At 39.9% G+C, this 21,642-nt stretch overlaps 1 protein-coding gene across 1 annotated transcript in view; it reads left to right on the top strand.

Moving 5' to 3' along the window:
• spata17 (spermatogenesis associated 17) overlaps positions 1–21,642 on the top strand; it is a 63,350-nt gene that overhangs the window by 37,235 nt on the left and 4,473 nt on the right. The gene's annotated exons all lie outside the window — the stretch shown is intronic.

Below are 21,642 nucleotides of genomic sequence, written 5' to 3'. Positions count from 1 at the left end.
TCAAAAGAAACCTGGATAGAAAATGTCAATTAGGTGACCTTGTCTAAAAGTGATATGGCCATTGTCCTGATAGTATTTCAGGATATCTCAGGGATATATTTTGTCTGTTTGACCTTTGACCCATCAGTAATTGACATATTTCTATTTTTCAATATTTATTTTTGAGAAAAATTCAAAGGTCCAGCACTGACACAATAGGAATCTGGGTACCGCTGTCAGGTATCACACAGTGGGGAGGTGGAAGGTCACCTGTCCACCAACCTGCCACTGAGAGAGTTGTCAAGACACCTCACAAGTGTGAATCTCTCTTTCTCTCTCTCTCTATCTCTCTCTCTCTCTCTCTGTCTCTCTCTCCTCTCTTCACTGTTTGACATCTGCCAGCTAGCTGAGAACTCCCATGTCTCCCCCCCTGCAAACAAGCCTTCATTTACAAACACAGCCCCCTGTCCGCTTCTCCAGCTCATCAACATTTAGATATAGTCATCATTTACTGGGCCAGGCCTGTCAGCTAACATATGGATGTCAGGTGCAGTCTCTGCCAGAGCTTGAGTCAGGACGGAGAGAGAGAAAGTGAGAGGGAGAAACAAAGGAGAAAGAAGGGGAGGTATAGGGTAACTATATTAGATGAGTTGCGGGGAGGAAGAGTCAGACTCCCTTATGCAAAAAAAGATGGGAACTTAAAATACATAGAGACTTTCTGGCTACTATATAGTGGACAGGAAACAGGGGAAGACAGAGAACGAGAGTGAGAGAGGCAGCCAGAGTAGATTAGCCCTAAGATTCACAAGAGAACTGCCACAGGACCCCTAGCCGCCTCCTGATATATCAAAAACTGATGGAAAGACACAGTTCAATTTGTCCGACTTTCATAAAAGATAATTAAGCTGTCAGTCTCCACACTTCAACAACTTCATTAGATCGGAAGTGGAGCGTAGGTCGGTACAAAGGGGAGCCAATCAGGATGGGTCCCGATCGGAACCCCTCCAGCACCTACCTCTCTCATTTCTCCCCATACTCCCCTCTGCTAAGTACATGTCAAAATATCAATGGATCATGGACATGTGTTTGCAATAAACACAAGTGACATCTTACAGTAATGGCTTATGTTAAACAGTGCATGTTTCTAGAACAGGGAGCTTGACACCATTTAACATAACATGAAAACCTCACAGAGAGAGCAAATCAATTTAGTGCCACTGAACCATGGAGTGGTCTCGAAAAGACCTTTTCTTAAAATAATGCAATGGTATCTTAAATTGAGGTTAAGGGGTTAGCCTGTCATTACGAGTCTATGCTCATACAAGAATCAAATTTCATATGCAGAGGTTCAGGAATGAGCTTGAGAAGGTCGATTATAGCCAAGAATTCCACTGAGGAGTGTGACACAAGGACTACTGACCTAGCTGCGATTCTGGCCTCATTAGGATATGTACTCCTTCCACTATCACACACTTAAATGATCACTTTACAATCTTCCACTTAAGAGGCCATCACAGCAGCCTAAACTTTAAAAGCGTGATAAAAGCGGACAAGTGGTGCACTTTTACCATTCCTAATCACTAAAGCGTAGAAGTCCAGAGCACCTTAAGGTTGAAAATTGTGCATTGTCTGCATGTATGCCTTACCAAATTACACTACTACTATACTGCAAACAGCAAAATTTTCAAAAAGGCATACAGTTAATGAGCAAATTAAACACTTGGGTTCCAACAGATGCATCCCTCATAACTACCAGGGGACATGGTATAATCTGTTGTAAGTGAGCATGCAGTCTGACTCTTTCAAGCACACGCACTTTACTGCAATTCACTGTGATAACACGGCCAGGTGCAAGACCCCTCATTTGGTGTCCAGAATTTTACGACCCGAGTTAACCAGCACGGTGACCAAACTCCTGACCCTCTGATGGTATGAATATTCAAATGCTCTCTCATCTCTTTGGCTGAAGGTGAAGGGGGGCTTGTTGAAGACATTTCCTCCAACAGATGGACCACAAGGACCCATCTGCTGGCAAGACAAGCAAACGCTCAATGATGCATCGCAAAATGATTTAGCTTTCAAGGATCCTCGGCAAGTAGTTAGCAATGATTGTCGCAGTAGCGCCATGTGCAAACACTCTATTTTAGATATGATCTATTGCCTCCATAAACAAGGGAGCTTTTCTTAAAGAGCCAGTGCCTTATTTAGGCAGCTTCATTCTGATTGGGTATGTGAATCTACACAATCTAAATTTGTAATTTAAAACTGTTATCATTTATGAATGTCTACAAAGTTATCAGATCTACACAATTGTGCTTTGGCACTGACTAGTATTGTGACCACAAGATGAACATTTGTCATGTGATCATGCTCGTTCAGATCTAGTGATTCCTACAGAGATCACCAAGGTCTGGAACTTTGGTGTTATTTAAAATTTCTTTCTTTTTACCTCCTACATTGTCAAATTCAATATGGAAACAGTGACGTCTTGATAATGTAGTAGAAGGATATAGGCTACTGTGTGGAAAAAACTTTCAGCAGTGATGAATGGCTCTCAGACTAGCTGAGGAGGACACTTTAAGTTTGCCCATAGACTTAAATGTCCATTTTGATTAGCTCTCAGGAGATGCTATGATTCCAGCCTATAGCATTCCCATCCAGCTTCACATCTAGTGCTGAGTGAATGAATGAATGAATTAATTAATTAGTGCATGCCCTTGTCTGCGTATATGATGTTAGTTTGATGCCCAAGTATAATGTTTGCGAGCAAGAAAAGGCAAGAGGGGCAGGTTGCTCAAGGGCACATTCGTATAAAACTAATGATTGGATGTAAATGGAGAAAATTTTTCCTGTCTGAAGAAAGAGGCATCCACGCTTAGCACGCTATCGTGTTGATGGAGTGCGGAATCTCATTACGTATCTAATACAATAACTGCCGTGTCGTTCTGGAGGGGTAACAGCAAAACCAGATTAGTCTTATTACTTTATTATGCACCACATGGCACGACTCAGAGTGGACAATTGCATTAAACAACAGATGAGATCACAGACAGGGAAGGCTCTGCCCCCCTCAAAACCATTTAATTGATTCCACATGAAATTAGCAGGGACAGATTTGGGATACCTACAATCACCACTTTGTAAACTCAGACGTCCTTTGCCATCTCAAGTGGGCTCCTCTTTTTGGGGAGAGGACTATGGCAGTGGTCAGGACAAAAAGGAGAGAGTTTGTCATTGTCTGAGTGAGTGGATGGAGGAGGGATTAATTACCGTGACCCTGTTGTGCAGTTTGTTTTGTGTTGTGCTACTTGGCTAGCCACCCTGTTTCTCATTACTACACCTCTCACTGAGTAACTCAGGCACTGAACTCATCATGCTCTATCTCATTTACGACCACTTTGTGCAGTCTAAAAGTTTGGGAACTTCTGGTGCTCCATAGGAATCAACTGACTAGTTTGCACCAAGGGTGTAATGTGGGAGAGGAATACAATTAACACATTTAGGGGATCCCAGTTAGGGAGGGTCATCTATGATTCATTACAGTGTCGATAGTATCATAACTCTCCTTCTGACCGTGAGGAGTAGTTTACTCATCTGTTGCCTCTTCAATTCAATTCAGTTTTATTTGTATAGCGCTTTTAGCAATGGACATTGTCACAAAGCAGCTTTACAGAAAAAATATAAATTCAGGATATAAATTGTAAATTTAGGAATGTATCCCCAATGAGCAAGCCAGAGGTGACGGTGGCAAGAAAAAACTTCCTGAGATGATATGAGGACGTAGGCTTATAAATAATTTTCACTGTTACATGTGTCAGTATAATTACTAAGCATATAAGAATATATTATTAACTACACAATGATTATTTTAATCTGTTTCAGGAGAACAAGGAAAAATGGCTAAATCCAGTCATACCTACTCTCCAAATTGTAATGTAATTTGTATGCTAACTATAATGTTTATGTTAAAATAAATTCCTAAAATAAATCCTTTAGCATGATTAACTATGATCATACAGATGGACATTAGCTATAAAATTAAATCATGTGACACAGCTCAGGAGTGTTCATTCCTAAGAATTATTTAGTAACATAAAATCTTATTTCATAACATAAAATCTTATAAAACCCAATGTGTACCAGTTCCCTCTTTTGTACATTCTTAACCTCTTAAACTTGATTTACTATCAGTGACATTATTTAATTATAGTTACTGAGTAATTCATAGTAGTTAATGAATAGTACTGTATGGTTTAAGATGATCACTGAAATAATTAGCTGAGACTTAAATAACACAAAAGCAATAAGTATTCTATAAGTGGCAATAGGGTTTATATACAGCAGTTTCTGCTTCTTTACTGTAATCACAGTCATGTTAGATGAGGTAAATATGATACACACTCATACACACACACATAACAAGAGAATTGTATGGATTTGTTTCATGGCTCATCTAACTGTCAGCACTCCATCAGTATCAGGGACTGGTGATGATATCGTGTGTGACATCTCACCTTGACCGCTGTTACGTCAGTGTTCTTTTCCAGCCTGGCATCAACACTGTTCTCTACTAGTACAACAGCCATGACCTTGACTCCCCCCTCTCTCTCACTTACTGTACTCGGAGCGGTCCTCAGAGGGACAGGCTCTTGGTGGCCATGGGCTGCTAACCTCACACACTTGCGATGGCCTGGCAGTTTAAGGATGCTGTCTGTCAGTCACTGTAGACTCCTGGTGGCTAAGATTACCCAAAAACCAGACAAGAGTGTCATTTTCTCTCCGTTTGTTCCTTTAGTTTCATTACTTGCTGTTTTTAATGATACAGCTCTGTTATTTGTATAAATGAACTCATAATTTCAGCAAAGCTGAAATGTCATTTAATGACTGCTTCCATTGCCTTGTGTTCTGTTACACTAAAAAGTCAAGACAAGTCAGCACCAATTCAGCTCCATGAAATATCATCACCATACACCAGACTCTTACTATTCATTCTTTATCCTTTCAAAATTCAGCCCTATAAGCTGCTGAAATTCATGAGACTTTATGGACAAATCCATCCACATTCCCCAGTGTGCACGTTCTGCTATAGCAAAGGTCAGAGACCTGTCACTTTTCAGTCGGACACCTCACAGCCATTCAGTGTAATTGGCCAGTACTTCCACAACAGAGAAGTCTTGTGTCTTGTGAAAGACGGCAGCTTGTGTTATAGCATCCTACACCCTTTCACACACTTCCTCCTCCACTTATTTGATTATGTTTATGCTGACTTTCCATTTCTTCCAGCGTATACATTTATTGGCCTGAACAGAAGTCAGGATGTCACGATCATGGTCCTCAAAGCTCATTTTCTATCATATCAGTGAGATGTTCAGCCAAGGATTCCATGTGCTTCCTGATTTTTTTTTTTCTTTTATGGTATTACATTGTATTCAGTAAGAGGTAACTTATGTTTGTAGGTGACAAACCTTCTGGGATTTCTTGGGCCATCTATATATAGTAAACAAAGCCCTTAGTTATGAATAAATAGATCGTCTGCCAAAAGAAACCACTATTCAACTGATAAACATTGCTACTGTGCATGGGTTAAAGCACTCTTTTTCAAAATTTTAAGCCACTATAGGTTTTTTTTATTATTTCTGCCTGAAAAACAACCCTGGGCAGGCAGCAAAGTGACTGCATGGGAAGGTGCAAAAAGTATAAGTGAGTAGGGCCAATGGTGCTTTAAAAAGAAAGTTGGAAAGCGCTTTGGTCAAGGCGGAGAGAGGAAGAGTAATTCAAATGGTTGCGCTAATGACCGGAGGAGGAGCAGCACAGCAGTTGTTTCCCTGATACGATGGCAGGTCATTGCGACAGATGTTCCCAACATATGTGGAGAATTAATTACCCACTAGTAAACAAAATCTGTGATGCAGAGAGTCGTTTTGTCCAAATTTCTTTCGTTTCGCTGTTATTAGGGGCATAATTTTTCTTGATCAGCCAGCCCTACTCAAATGCAAGAGCCCAGTAATGGAACGGCCACATGAGGCCAGAAGGGTGTTTAATTGGCAGAGCTGATTGTCAGCCTGCACAATGTGAAAGCCATTGATTTTATAATTGGTTGATTGAAGCGCAGGGGTCCCAGAGCACGTTTTCCCTACTGTTCCTCCTAAGGGCTGGGATGCCAGGAATGTTTTCACAGAGAAAAGAAACCTTGGCAGGGGAAGAACACACAGTGGCAAGTGTACTGGTCCAGAGTGTGTTAGGCAAAATGATCTGAAATGATAAAGAAGCGCAGTACTAGAAACTAGTTAGTAGCAAAGATGTCAAGCGAAAGAGCATAACGTCTCTTCAACAGAACATCACAGAGAACTGAGGACAATTAAGTGTTTCTTTTATTCAGCATATTTCTTAATGTCATTACATTTGGTTGTGTAATGTGATAAAGTGAGCACTGACTCAATAGAAAGGACGGCGACATCCATTAACCGAGCAAGCTGAATCTCAAGAAGCTAAAATGAAAATCAATTCATAAATAAGGAATGACATTGTCCCTACGAACAATGCAGAAAATTGCAACTGGTATTTAGAAGTCTCTCAACATCAACAAATATTGATTTCTCCATCACCTTATTCACACCCTCAATTTAATATTAGATTAAGCTAAAGAAATACTTCTCAAGGTGAATTATGCATTCCTGCACAAATCCTAATCAGATTAAGTTAACCGATCGATTCGTATCACTTACGTCTGACTGAAGTGTAGCAGCATGTAGGATGGTTATATGGTTAGGGAAACTCTTCATTGCAATTAATATTTTTAAATATAATAGAATAGAAATGGAGTTATAGAAACGTATGGTATGTCTGCAGTTATTTGATGATTCCTTATACAATTTACTGTTCAATTAACAGGACTGAGCTGATATTGTTTAAAAAACATTCTTTTCAATCTAAGGACCAAAGTCTTGGAAATCAATATCAATTCACATTAAAAACACAATGAGCTGCCCAAATATATCAAATCATTGCCAATAGTGAGTTAGATAAGGTCAGATCATGTTACTACTTTAATCAAGACTGGCAGGCTGATTAAGCCGATGGCTAACTCTAGGAGCTTGGAGGGACTCAACCCTGACATCTTCACCATAGCCAATTCAACAGCATGGCTTCAGCTCTGCTCTTCCTGAGAGTGGAGCTCTAGTGAAGTGTAACTAAACTCTGGGAAATGAAGTTGTTAGCTAAAATGAGCTAAGCTCCGAGGCTGTGACTAAAGCTGCATGTGATTGCTTCAGGGGGGAAAAACACTTATTACTTCATTACATCCATAACGTATTGATTTCCTGCCATGATAACATGTCAGTTGGAGTTAGGCATCGCTTTGAGGAAAATATGGCTGTCCGACATTATTGTCCAGTCTTTAATAATGTCAAGCTATCACACTGTGCACAGGAGGGGCTCTGATACTGGTATTCCAGTAGTGGTATATTATTATTATTATTATTATTATTATTATTATTATTAATAATAATAATAATAATAAATGTAAAATGCCGTGGACATTAATTTGTAGTTTTATTTTTTCTTTTTTTTTGGCAAATATTTAATGTTAGAATGTAATGCAGACTGTAAATACTTTTTGAGACAACAGAGAAGCAAGAGCAGAACAATATCATATAATATTATGCATATTAATTATTTCACATATTTGACTTATATATTATATTATATTATATTATATTATATTATATTATATTATATTATATTATATTATATTATATTATATTCAGTACACTCAAGTGTACTGGTAAGTCAATGCTTTCTACAAATTGTTACGCACACTATATGGCCAAAAGTATGTGGTCACCTGACCATCACACCTATGTGGGCCTTCCTCTGCACACAATTGTCCAGAATGTCTTTGTATGCTTTAGCATTATAATTTCCCTTCACTGGAACTAAAGGATCCAGACCTGTTTCATCATGACAATGCCCCTGTGCACAAAGTGAGGTCTATAAAGACATGATTCATCAAGGTTGATATGGAAGAACTTGTGGCCCCAGCCCTGATCTCAACCCCACTTGAACACTTTTGAAGAACTGGAACACTGACTGTGCACCTTCTTACTTGACATTAGTGCCTCACTAATGCTCTTGTCATTGAATGAGCACAAATCCCCACAGCCATGTTGCAAAATCTAGTGGAAAGGCTTCCCGGAAGAGTGGAGGGGGTGGAGGAATGTTATTAATGCCTAGAATGCCATTAACATATAAAGTTAATGCTTTTGGAATGGGCATATATGGGTGTGATGGTCAGGCGTCCACATACTTTTGGCCATATAGTGTAAATACATACCACGAATAATGAAAAATGGTGACAAGGCAGCATGGTGGCACACTGCTGCCTCACAGCTCCAGGGTCACTGGTACAATCCTGTGCTTGGGTCTGTATGGAGTTTCATACTGTGTGTCCAGGTTCTCCATTTTCCCACTTTCCCAAAATATTCAGGTAGGTGGACTGGCAAGACTAAATTGCCCGTAGGTGTGAATGGGTGTGTGAATGGGGCCCTGAAATGGACTGGCATCCCATATGAGGTGAATTCTCTTGCCTTGCACCTAGTGTTACCAGGGTTACACTGGATCCACCGTAACCCTGACCAGGATAAAGCAGTTACTGAAGAAGAATGACTGAAAAGGATTATATGGAGACTGTATCCAGTTGTGAACACTGAGTGAACAAGAGTTTTGTAATTGTAATTAACCAAGGTAAAAATGTCTCACTTACACTCACTCATTCTCTAATGATAAGCCCAGCATTGAAACAGTGTCAAAACTGCAAAAAGCTATCATGAGCATCATGATAAATTTCGGCCTGTGTTTTCCCACTCCTTTTCCTTCCCTCTGGTTTCCAACTTCCTACACAATCAATCACCCCCACACCACCAACCCCTTGTTCCTTGCCTCTTGGATTTCGGATCAGAGGATGTAAATCCCTGACAAGGGTATCTATATATAATATTAATGTGCATTGTGGAGGGTTTCCCATGAACACTGTGCTGACTGCCAAATAAGAGAGTGATCAGAGGCAGCTTACCCATCCTCCCTGGCCCTCTTCTGTGTTCTCAGCCCCAGGATGGATGGAGCATCATTAGGCAAAGGAGCCTGGCCATTCTCTGCAGAAATGGCCAAGCCGGAGGTACCCATCAATCTACCCACAGATACCATCAGTGCAGTGAGGTACAGAGGGTTGCGAGTTGGTGCTCAGGGAATCACTGAGCTGAGTGCGGCCCAATCTCATCTACAGGCATCCGGGGGATGGGGATGGGGGTGGGGGGGGCTCTTCTTACTCGCTCTCACACACCCCGACTTCTAACTTATTTACGGAAAGAAACAGTCACCAGGGAGTAAATGTACAAGGAAGGAGAAAACAAAATGCTTTCATCTATCCATAATTTGAGGCCATCTTGCAATATGGTTTTTGTAATTGTACTTGAATTACTATAAAAGAGAGGCCATCTTCTTGTCTCTATAAAACAATTCCAGATATCACATATTCATTACATTAATGCACATGGTGCTCTGCAATGGACTTGTGTCTCATTCAGTGTGTATTCCCTCCTCGCACCCAGTGATCCCAAGAAAGGCTCATGATCCACTTCAGCCCCTACCAGGATACACACTATGTTCAAAACTTGCTAGCAATAAGGATGCACATCAGTAAGGCTTTCCATCAGATGATGTAAACTGTATTATAGAAAAAAAAATGAAGTGTACACATTTGTTTCAAAGATAATAGCTTGTAGGAGCACAAAGCCTATGTGAAAGGATTTCATTTAATTGATGGAATTGTTTGTTATGCTAATACTAATAGAGGAAAGACAGCAGGATATTTGAATCAAAGGGAAGGGTGTTGAGCAGGACTTGAATTAGAAAGAGGAGCAATGTTGTGGAATGCGAGTTAGGTTATTGGTAATCAATCGGAATAGAACGGTGATTGAAAAACCGTCTGTCATGCAGTTTGGAGAAACAATTTGAAAATAATGGCAAGAAAAAGGAGGCAAAAAGAGTGTGACACAGTCAATAGAGGAAGACAGCTGCAGGACAGATGTGAGATGTGCTTTGTGCGATTATCTAGCTGGATGTGACACAGTGCATTGTGAGCACTTGAATGCACATTGAAAGAGAAATACACTCAAAGTCAGTAACACACTGACCGAGCAAAGGCACATTAAAACTTAAAACAACACTTTTGGATTTTTTTTGTTTGTTTTGTGATCAGAAGCACAGCAAATGGGACACAAATATTAAATTCTAACATGGCAGTGTGTTGTATGAATACAACACAACAATGAAAATGATTTAAATTCAAATTAATTTGAAGGAATACTTGAGAATACTTCCTAAATACTAATTTCAAGTAATACTTGAAAAGAAAAACACATGATGCCAAAAGACCTGACTACAACTTAGTCTTCGTTACAGCAGTCATTGTTCAATAGTGGGCTGATCCACTGGTTAAGAACAATGTTGTGTTTATTACTTTCATCACTACAATGTTTATTACTTACGGTGCACCTTGTTTTCTCTTCCTCTCTCTCGCTCTTCTACTGTAGCTCCTGTAGGACTTTTTTCAAGATTTTTTAACAGAGTGTTGGGGGGTAGTGGACTTGTTAGTCCACCACTGTCCAATTTGTTGAGGGTGTTTGGATTTGATTAAGGTTGGGGTCCCTCCTGCTGTCCACCCCGCCCATCAATCACATTGATAAGTCCCAGAATGGCGACACATTGCCTGGGAAGAGGACGGGGAGGGATATCAATTTCACTGTCATGCCGCCGTCTCCACAACTCGAAAACATCCCATGCTGTTTTGGCAGAGGTGCAGGACCGCCAAGGGTGAGGTGAAGGGGAGAGAGGATGGAGTACTCCAGCAGGGGGATGGTGGAGGGGGTTCAGCAAGTGGGAGACGGTAGCAACCAGGGATCTGGGGGTTAGAAAGGTTAGTCAGGGAGACCTAATGATTTTAATGTCTGTATTTCAGTGTGTATGTATGTGTGCTCTGATGTTGAGCTGTAATAGTGGTACAACTTGTGCACAGCAGGCAAAGGTGAGGCTCATATGGACAAGCTCATCTCTTTATAAAGACGTTAATGCAGGACTTATTCTCTGTAAGGTATAAGGAAGCCGCAATTAACCACCCATACATTGATCATGTTGAAACAAAATCACTGTTATAAAAATATTAAAACTAGAAAGCATTTTTTTTGTCCCTTTCAGGGATCCTTACTGTAGAACACTACAGTTCATGGGTTCCCAATTAGAAAGGGTTCCAAGCAGAACTGCTTTACAAAGCTAAGAATCTTAACTGTCCAAAAAAAAAAAAAAGTGAATATGAGTAAAGTGCCCTGTCTAAGTACACTTTGCAATACATTGTGGCTATAATAGAAAGACACAATCAATTCAGTAGATTGGATTTATAAACGCTTTACATGTTTTCTAGTGACTTTAGTGAAATGTTGTAAAATCTGGGTCATTATTTCTTAAGCTGTCTATGGAAATATACTATGTGTAGGTTTTTTATGTGTAGTATGTTCATAATACACAAATGTTAAGCATGTTCTTTGTTCTAAGAAATAGAAAATACAGACGTGAAATTAAATTTAAAGAAAAATATATGGCTAAATTATCTGAATAAAATATTAGAGAAATGTGTTCTGTTTTTACCAGACTGCCAAGTTTTACTCCATACTTGAGTGCATTATTTATGAATACTAAATGAACTAATATTTCAAAAACAAATGCCACAATAAATGACATAACCATAAATAGAGACCATTGTTCTCTCACTAATCATTTCATCAAAGATTAAGCTATTATATGGAGAGATTATATCAAATAATTACAATTAAGATAAATATTTGAAGGGAGCCAGACAGCTAAAATTGTTGTGCAAAGCTGGTAGTCCTAATTCAAGTGAATACATGAATCAAGTATGTCTCAATGTAACTATATTTCATTTTTGCTACTTATGAAAGTGCTTAAATTAGTGATTAGCTAAAATGAAAAAGAGGAAACAAATATGCAGAGTATATCTGGCACATTTCTAGTGAAAAGATCTAGAAAACTGATCAAAATGTGTCATCATGTTAAGGTGCCATTATACATTCTAGAAAAGCATGATAAATAAACATCTACATCTTTCAGTTAAGCACTAAGCAGTAGTTTAGCGAGGGTGTGTGTGCCATGTCAATTAGACATGGTTACATTTACACGCAGAAACTTCTCTTTACTCCCAGAAAGTCTTATATTTCCTTTCTAGAAGGTGACTTTATACAAAAGATCCCAGCAGGAAGTTCATGTCACTGACCTTCTGAATTTGATAACTTCATCTATGTCTGGAGCCATCTGTTAAAGTTGTGTATCAACGACTTGTAATATTCACATTCACACACTCGGTCACTTATAGCTCTTACTAGCATTTGGTTTTCATGTAATTCAATCATATGCCATGAGCCCCCTCTCCTGCTTTTCGCTCACTTTCCTATTTTTAGTGTCCTTCTCTGTACCTTTGAAAATACAATGATGCAAATTACAGTTTGGCTGTTTTAACAGTCCAACCGCAAAACCAGTGGAAGAGAAAGGGGAGAAAGAGAAGGGAGGACAAGGGGAAAAAAGGTGTCTGCCTTTTCACCGTTGCTAAGTGCTAACTTGGGATTTCCCAGGCCCATTGTCATGTCAGCCAGTGCAGCAGTCCTTCCATTGTGATGATAATGGATTCGGTGTTGTTGGCTCGGAGGTCACGGGGTCAACATAAGCTCCTTAATGGACTGTGAAATAACTCTAACTGCATTAACCTCCCCAGATCACATGGTGCGGCACCCACTCTCCCTCCTGGAATCACAGCCCTTTATGGCCGCCACACGATTGGATTGAATTTTAATTGGCAAGGCGTGCACCTGGCAGTGGCGCTCCAAGGATTTTAATCACTGAAATAGGTGCAACTGAAAGGATATGGTAAACATGCACGGATAAAAGCTGACAGTCTCAGCGGGTGTAATAGAAGCATGAAAAGCTCAAAGTGGCCTTCATTAGACTGAGACTGCCTTTTGTCTGTGCATGCTTACGAATTGACCGCTCCATTGAGTTTGCTTGTCAGAGACCTCATGCATGCCCTCTTGCCACAGAAGTCAGTCCCCAAGAGGCTGGCGTTCATACTGGAGCCTGGGGCCTGTGACTAGGAATTGCTTCCTTAATCACAGTGATTAGGAGCTGACAGCAATACATGGTAATTTGGTCACAGGACATTCTTAAAGGAGTCTTACATTAAGGGGAGGAAGTTAAGGAACACCTTATATATCAAACTTTGTAAATAACTATTTGAGAGTTTAAATGCATACAAGACCAAAACCAAACAGAGTGATGAAAAACTGAGACAAGGCAATTTACCACAATCTGTAGACACATTAAGATAGTCAGTTAAATTAAATACACCCAGAAACTACTGAATTGTTAAGTTGTTGTAGAAGTTGAACAGCTAAGCTTTGCTATGGCCTACAGGGTATATTTGAATTATTGAATTATGAATTATTTTTGCTATTTCACACCAGGATAAAACACACAGCGTAATCATCCTCATCTAACGCAATTTACTATACAAACTGAAAATGCTGACTTCAAAACATGCAGTCTGTTTCGCTATAATTTCCAACAATCTCTACAGAGAGGCACAAAAGAAGTGGCTGTCATAAGCTTAGATTTAACTTTAGTTTCAGAGTAAAGTAGCATTGAGTGATACAGTGTAAGTAAGAGACAAATGAGGTAGGATGGCAGGAAAGTGCAAGTGACAAACATTGCAAATGGCATGATATATGAGTAGTGATGAGTCTAGAGACATGTAAATGATAAATGTGATTCAAAGACAGTACAGTACAATCGAAACAAAGGTGCAAATGCAATGATAATAAGTGGACATTTATCCAGAGACATGAGTGAGTGGAATCCAAATACAGATACAGCAGAATGTAAGGTGTAGAAGAATGTGCAAAACTGTGCAAACTGTATATAAATACATATATTCCGTGTGCAAAGAGCAATTGGGGTTTGAAGAAAGAGGGATTAGAGCCATTGTGAGAAATTCAACAGTGCTTCCTGGATGGGAGAGGAATGAATCATACTGTCATGTATTAAAATTATTTTAGAAATCCATAATTTTTCAGTAAAGGTGTGCAGACCTGTGTGTAAGGCCTCGGTGGAACTATGTACTATTGTTACTCTTAATGCAGAGATGTAGATATAATGTGCCTCTGCACAGACAACTTATTAGTCAGTACCAAGTCACTTAATTTGAGGAATTAGGACATGCTTCAAGAGAATCCAAACTGCCCCCCAACCTCATCCCCCTTTTTTTGAGGGTAAACTGAAAGTGACAAAATGAAGTGTTGGACTTTGTAATGCTGATGGAGCATGTTCCGTGTGAATAAAGGATAAACAGTGATTAATTTCAGTCAATAAATAACCGTTTGAGGCATTGCATCAAAAAAAGCCCAACAATTACTTTTCCATTTTTCCTGCCAAATGGGCTGATGGGGGGAAACAGGGGATCATGCCGCGTAAATCAGTCTTAATTTTGCCTTCCCCATTAAAAAGCCGCCATTAAGACCTTCCTCGCCTCATTTCATCTTCCTCTTGTTTCACTTTTTCAATTTGTGCGAAAGGGGGAGTTCACTCATCATAAAATTTCACTTTGGCTGGCCTATCATTTGCATCTGAGCCAATAAATAGCAATTAGCATTAACAATTAAACCAGAGAGTGGAACCAATGTCTGCTCTCTTGGAAAGCTGATGAATGGCTATGAAGTGACTTCCTTTTTTTTTTTTTTTTTTTTTTTTTTTAGAAGTGGGGGCATTACCTTCCATGGCCCTGCAGTAAAAGTAAGAGCTCTCAGAGAAGTGGTACATCCTAAATGCTGATTTATTCCATACTATATTGACCTCCCTCATCTATTGTAATGCAACACACAAGATGACTGTGATGAAGTAGAGGAAAGAGACATTTCCAAAGATTTTTGCTGCAGTCTGCAAAATGTGTGATATCCAGTATATATTCAGAAAGACATACTGTATATACTGTAAGAGACACAAATCACTTTTTGTGGTCAGGTAGAGCTTGCCTATTGCTAACTAACCCCTATTAAGTTTCTTTCAGTAACAGTAAGAACTAATCAGTAACAGTAAGAACATTTTTGGATCAAGTATTCCTTTAAAGTCAAAAGATAAAAAAATTTGAAAGATGCTAACAGGATAGCGTATAGCAGCTTTTGCTGTGAGTCAGCCAAGGGAGACAAATGGCTCTGTTTAGCCCCTCATGGCACTCAAGCACATTTTTAATGTCTTATTTTAGTGACCCATTTTATTCTCCCTCTGTGGGAGATCAAAACAGAGTACAGGTTCAAGAGGCATTCAGGATAACCGTCTCTGGCCATTCTCTAAAATTACACCACACCACTGTTTTAGACCTCAGCTATAAATGGTCGATTGTGCAAGATGAAAGAAAAATAAATGCTATTTGTACACAGCAGACATGCAGCTGGACCTGGAAGGAAATTAGCTCATATTGTCTGTACCTTATGAATTCATTTAGTTGCATTAATCATCCGGTAAAAGTGCTGACATAGCAGTTTAGGTGCCCTAGCTAACAAACCATGGACTAAGGACAGTGGCACCCAAAAGCAAAAGAAGGCCTGAAATTGGAAGAGAGTGGCTCTGGTTCTCTTTTTTGTCCTTTTATTAACATCACAGGCCCATTAGAAAGCTCCCTGTTCACCTTCACTGGAGCAGCAAATGAAGAAGCTTCGCAGCGCAGGACTCCTACAGCCTCGCACGGTCACAGCCCAGGCCAGCGCCACCCGTGTTTTAATGCTTGTAAGAAACAGATGTTCCTTCCCTGACAAATCTCTCACTTTGATTTATTAGTCATTTGCTCAAAGCACAATGGAAAGTCTTTGGGCCATTAATTAAATCCCACGCAAAAATAAAAACTGGGCCGTCACAAGCTCATTACTGGTAAATGACTTTGACACATCGTCACATCTGAGAGTAGAAGCTAAAGATCTTTTTTGGTGGTAATATGAGAAGGAGAACTGGGTCTGGTCTACTGAATCCAGGGTTATTACATCTGTGTATAAAACATGAGCATTAAGATTAGGATCTGTGAAGGCCTTCCAGTTGTGTCAAGAAGAATCAGCCTGAAATCGATTTAGATTTGAGCAACAAAAAAAACAGATCTAATATGTTTTACAACCCCTGATGATGAAAGCAAGGAGGATGAAAGCAATATGAAGAATGCAAGCACTGTGCAATTTATACCTCTGATAACTTCATTGTACTGTTTCTGAAATGCAGAAACATTATGGTGCTTAATGCTTCTACATGATTTCAATGCTCCGAAATCAAAATATTCACATCAAACATCAGAAGAGGGAGAAAATGTGATCTTGGTGGCTTTGTGGCATGGTTGTTGGTGCCAGACAGACTGGTTTAATTTTTAAAAACTGCTGATCTCCTGGGATTTTCACCCACAACAGTCAAAAATGTTTACACAGAATGGAGTGAAATACAAAAAGATCCAGTGAGCAGCAGTTGTGTGGGCAGAAAGGCGTTGTTAATGAGAGAGGTCAGAAGAGACTGACCAGACTGGTACAAGCTGACAGGACAGATACAGTAACTCTTTACAATAGTGGTGAGCAGAAAAGCATCACAGAAGCTTTCAGGGGGTGAGGGGGATGGGCTACAACAGCAGAAGACCACTTGAAGTTCCACTCCCGTTAGCCATGAACAGGAATCAGGGGCTACAGTGGGCACAGGCTCACCAAAATTGGACAGTTGAAGATTACTTGGTCTTTTTCCAATCATTAACTGTCCATGATGAGACCGTGCCCACTATATATGTATACTTATTTATAAGTATATTAAAGTATAGTAAAATATTTATCAGTTAGCTATACAATAACAATTCAGTTGCAGTAGCCTGTTTTGTTTGCTAAGTACAAAGATATAACTACAAATGGTCGTGTCCATGGGCACAGTTCCTGTTACAGCTGCCAGTTGCAGTGTGTCAATGATCTTCTAATTACCTTTTTAGCTTCACCAGTTGAGAGCAATTATAATGAGGGAATGGTTTCGTCACCCCCACCTCTAAACACTCCAAACACAACAGCGCTTGTGGGAGTTTGCACACACTCACCAGGCCATCCAAATGACTGCATCACGCACCCCAGTCAGTGCTGTCACACCCCCAGCGGAAGTGTTATCCACCGTGTCATCCTAGTAATCGCACACTCATTATATTTTTAACTTTTTTTTTTTTAGATGTTTTCACAGCAGTTATTATGAAACCTTCACGTGCTGTTAATGGCATAACAGTTAAAGTCCTGCTGAATAGATGACTAATAAACTCACTCCTGGGCTTTGTTATGTATGTTGAGGGAGTTAATAGCATTTAACAACTTATAATTAGAGATTGCCTCACTGCAGTGTTAACATCATAGCAGCACTTTGGTAGGATCTTGTCCTAAGGCTTGTGAAAATGAGACGTCAGTTTCCCGGCAGCTGACTGGTGAAGTCACACATTTTACAGGTTGTTCATTAACATTGTCTCAGCGGATCCTTATCCATCAGGTCAAGGTCGAAGTCCCAAGTCTGCAACCTGAGAATGTAAAAAAGACACAGGTATTTTAGCTAAACTAGAACTTTGCCTCATGCCTTACCTTGCCCTGAACCGTGGGTTCATTACATGCTCTATAGGGGAGAGGCTGCTATCGATAAGAAGATTAAATACCTATTGACTGGCATCAAAAAGGTGCATGCTTTGATAATCTATTGTCATTGTTCTGTGGCCCAAGTGTGAACCACTTTACTTGATAAAAGCGCTGAGTGTGGTGTAAAAATACCCCCTCAGCTCCTGTGACCGCTGCAGGCCGATCTCCATTTGCGGTGGCTCCTGCAGCAAAGGCACATCGAGGACTGCTATAATTAAGCGGCGTCACTTCTCAATGACAGTTTAATGATGCTGGCCCTCAATAGAAGAGACAGGAATGCTTTGGAGCATCTGCTGAAGATAGTCCCTCAGATGGAATGACAAAACACGCGCATACACATGCACATCCAAACGGCTAAAACTTCCTTTGTGCCTGCTGCCGCGAGGACCACAGGGGACGGGGCCGCTCTAATTAAGTCAGTCTGTGGGGAGAGCTGGTGTCATTTCTACTTGGCATCAGTGCTCTGGAACTGGCAGCATGGCTGGCACCGGTGCAGCTCAGAGGGGAGGCAGATTTGAGGGGCAAAATAAGTAAGAGACTTGTAACGGATTTGGATAGCAACAAAAGTGCTTTGGCATGTCTTGTTCCACAATTTTCTGTGACTTTTGTCTCTCCCATGTTGAGCTTTGTTTGTATAAGCACACAGTGTGTTTCCTCACATATTAACAGAATCTACATTAATGTGACTGAGAAGCTCTTATAATCAGCTGGATTATAAACTGGATAAGGAATAATAGCTGCTGGGCTGATTGGATAACTACGTGAATGAGCTGGGAGGTCAAGAGCTTCAGTTAATGTTCACACTGAACATCAGAATGTAGCAAATGTGATCTCAGTGACTTTGACCGTGACATGGTTGTTGGTTGCCAGAATGGCTGGTTTCAGTATTTCAGAACCTGCTGATCTCCTGGGATTTTCACACACAACTGAGAATGGTGCAAAAAACAAAAAACATCCTGTGAGCGGCGGTACAGTGGGCAGAAACGCCTTGTTGATGAGAGAGGTCAGACGAGAATGGCCAGACTGATTTGATCTGACAGGAAATCTACTGTAACTCAAATAACCACTCTTTACAACAATGGTGAGGAGAAACGCATCGCAGAATGCACAACACATCGAACCTTGAGGTGGATGAGCTACAGCAACAGAAGATTAGAATCTGGAGCTATAGTGGACATAGACGCACCCAAACTGGGCAGTTGAAAACATCGCATGGCCTTTTTCCAATATTCTACTATCCAAATATATAATAGAAAGTGAGTGTGGTGTAATCAGAAAGGTCTTTCTTTCTTTCTTTTTACTACAGTTGTAACCTACCCTACTTATGTTCCCCACAGACACACTGGAAAAAAAAACCGTCTCTACAGAAAAAAAAAACGTCTCTACAGTCCATAATTCTCTCAACTAGAGGTGTGTGTGGGACTGTTTGTTTAATCTTGCTCATGCAGTTATTATTTTTGACAAATTTCTTCTATGCAACAAATTTATTTGGTTCTATTTCCAAAACTATAAACAAACCAATAGCCTAATTTAAACCATTTGTCCAGTATTTCACTTTCGTAAGTCGCTCTGGATAAGGGCGTCTGCCAAATGCCATAAATGTAAATGTATTTGTCCTGCAAGCTTCATATCTGACCACACATTCTCACCTGCATGAAAGTAAAAACCTCCTTCCTCTGTGAACCTTTTTATTGGGTGCTGTGGGATCCCAGTCCTGATGCACACCTTACAGTCTCAGCCAGATGTCCTAAAAAAAAAAAACTAAAATAAAATCCTTAATATAAACACACCCCCACACTGGCCTGAGGACAGCCAGCAGCCCTGACATGGTCCACTGGGAAATGACAGGAGTGGACACCACTGTCACCAATGAAAAGCCTGCCTTCATCCTCACACCGCTCCTCGATCTGGCAGCCGGTCACACTCGGACATGATATGAGGAGACAAGGCAGAGATGTTCTCTTTTTCCCCACGTCACATGGATTTGGGAAAGCTGCCGCAAAGCAAGATTATCATTGTTTTTGAGTTCCTGTGTCTCATTTCATGAATTCACACATTTGCAAATTTCTGGGTTTTTTTCTTTTCATCTGTGTGGCTTCAGTGATGCAGGATTACAGGTAGAATTGCCCTGCAAGCCTTTTGCCAAGGTTATGAGCAACAGTAGGGTGTGCATGACAGCTTAAAGGGTTCGTAAAACGCACATCAGGTAAGATAAAAGCCAGTAGAAGTTATGTAAAGACAACATTGCTCTTTGCTTGGTTGGAGGTTTTTCACTGACTGACGTTCACATATGGAGTGGATGGGGGAAGACAAGAATCATGTCAAAGAGTAAGGTGCGGAATAAAAGTCTACATTCATAATAACCAAAATGTCTCACTATGAATTTGCACAAAATGAAAAAAAAATAGATTTAACAAGCAACACGTACTCCCATCAACAGTACCGCTTCATACAAAGATGTTTGTGTGTACTCATACAATTTAGAATGACACAGTGCCATAAAAGGTGAAACTGCTCACACACACACACACACACACACACAAGTGAAGGCACCGACACAACAGCAGGTTTATATGCTCTCATAAAGCATGTGAAGTTTCCTTACAATCCCAGAGGCTTTCTCCAGCAGTGGCATGAGGTTACACGCTTTAATGGAAATGTTTTCCTTTGCTGCCATTCTATCCTCATTCGTATTGCAAAGAAATTTGTCTTCAGAGTCCCAAAGCATATAAACTAGTCAATCACCAGAATGAGGAATGATTAATTTATAGCCTTTTCCTGCACCTGAGTCCAAGGGAGCTGTATTTGCCTGCATGTTTCATCCACTGCTGACCCGAATCTGCTGCTTCAAGTCCAGACCAAAAAACTGTGCAACAGGTCTCTGGGAAATATTGGCATTTATTGCATGTACAACTATGTATACACAAAGGTTAAATGTGGTTGAAATAGTGCTTATACGTGCCAGTGTTTTTAATTATTGTAACAGCTGAACTATTCTGTGAAACATTAGAAGGAAGATTCCAGAGTGTTAAACACTGTTTTTTACTTTTTGTACATATTTGTATAATGCTTCGAATTCTTACTAACACCACAACTGTTATGCAGATCAGAACCTTAGTCCATAATTGTAGATAACACATAAGCCATCATATATTTGCCCTGAATTTTATTTTATTTATTTTTTTTGCTACAATTCTGTCAATTCAATGTACACTGCCCTTTATCTTTTCTCTCTCATAAACAGCTTCTAAGACAATCTCATAAGACAAAGGAAAAAATTAGGATCTTACTACAGAATGGAAAATAACATTCACTAATCCTGTTTTTTTTATATTTACTACCTAAGGGTAGGTCACCCACTTATTTCCACCACAAAACCGTAAGATATGGACCTATTATGGAAATGTACTTTCTGGTACAAATCTATATAAATATAATTAATTTTGTTAGAATTTAACTGAGATTTGCTCTTTTCTCGCATCCCTACTAGGCATGTCACCAAATATATTATTCGGAATGAACAGATACAAGTACAGATATGATTAGGAGGTGCACTATTTGTTTTTCAGGTTCACAGGGTATCTGGGTGAAACTACAGGTGTGCATTGGGACTGGAATCACGCAGAATGCAAAAAAAAAAGGTGCAGGAGGTTTTTACTTTCATGTACATGCAAGTGATTGATCAAAAACCACATTCGTTAACATGAATGTACAGCTTTCTTTCATTTATCCTAAGTAACTGCTGCTCAGGATCATCATGGTTTAAATTAGGCTACCACTTCGTTTATATTTTTGGAAATAGAACCATCTAAATTTGTTAGAAACTGTCAACTGCAGTGGTGGCTTAGTGGTTAGTACAGTCGGCTTTCACCTC

Source organism: Pangasianodon hypophthalmus, chromosome 10 (genome assembly GCF_027358585.1).
Source record: "Pangasianodon hypophthalmus isolate fPanHyp1 chromosome 10, fPanHyp1.pri, whole genome shotgun sequence".
Lineage (NCBI taxonomy): Eukaryota > Metazoa > Chordata > Actinopteri > Siluriformes > Pangasiidae > Pangasianodon > Pangasianodon hypophthalmus.
This window is presented reverse-complemented; position numbering and strand designations above follow the sequence as displayed.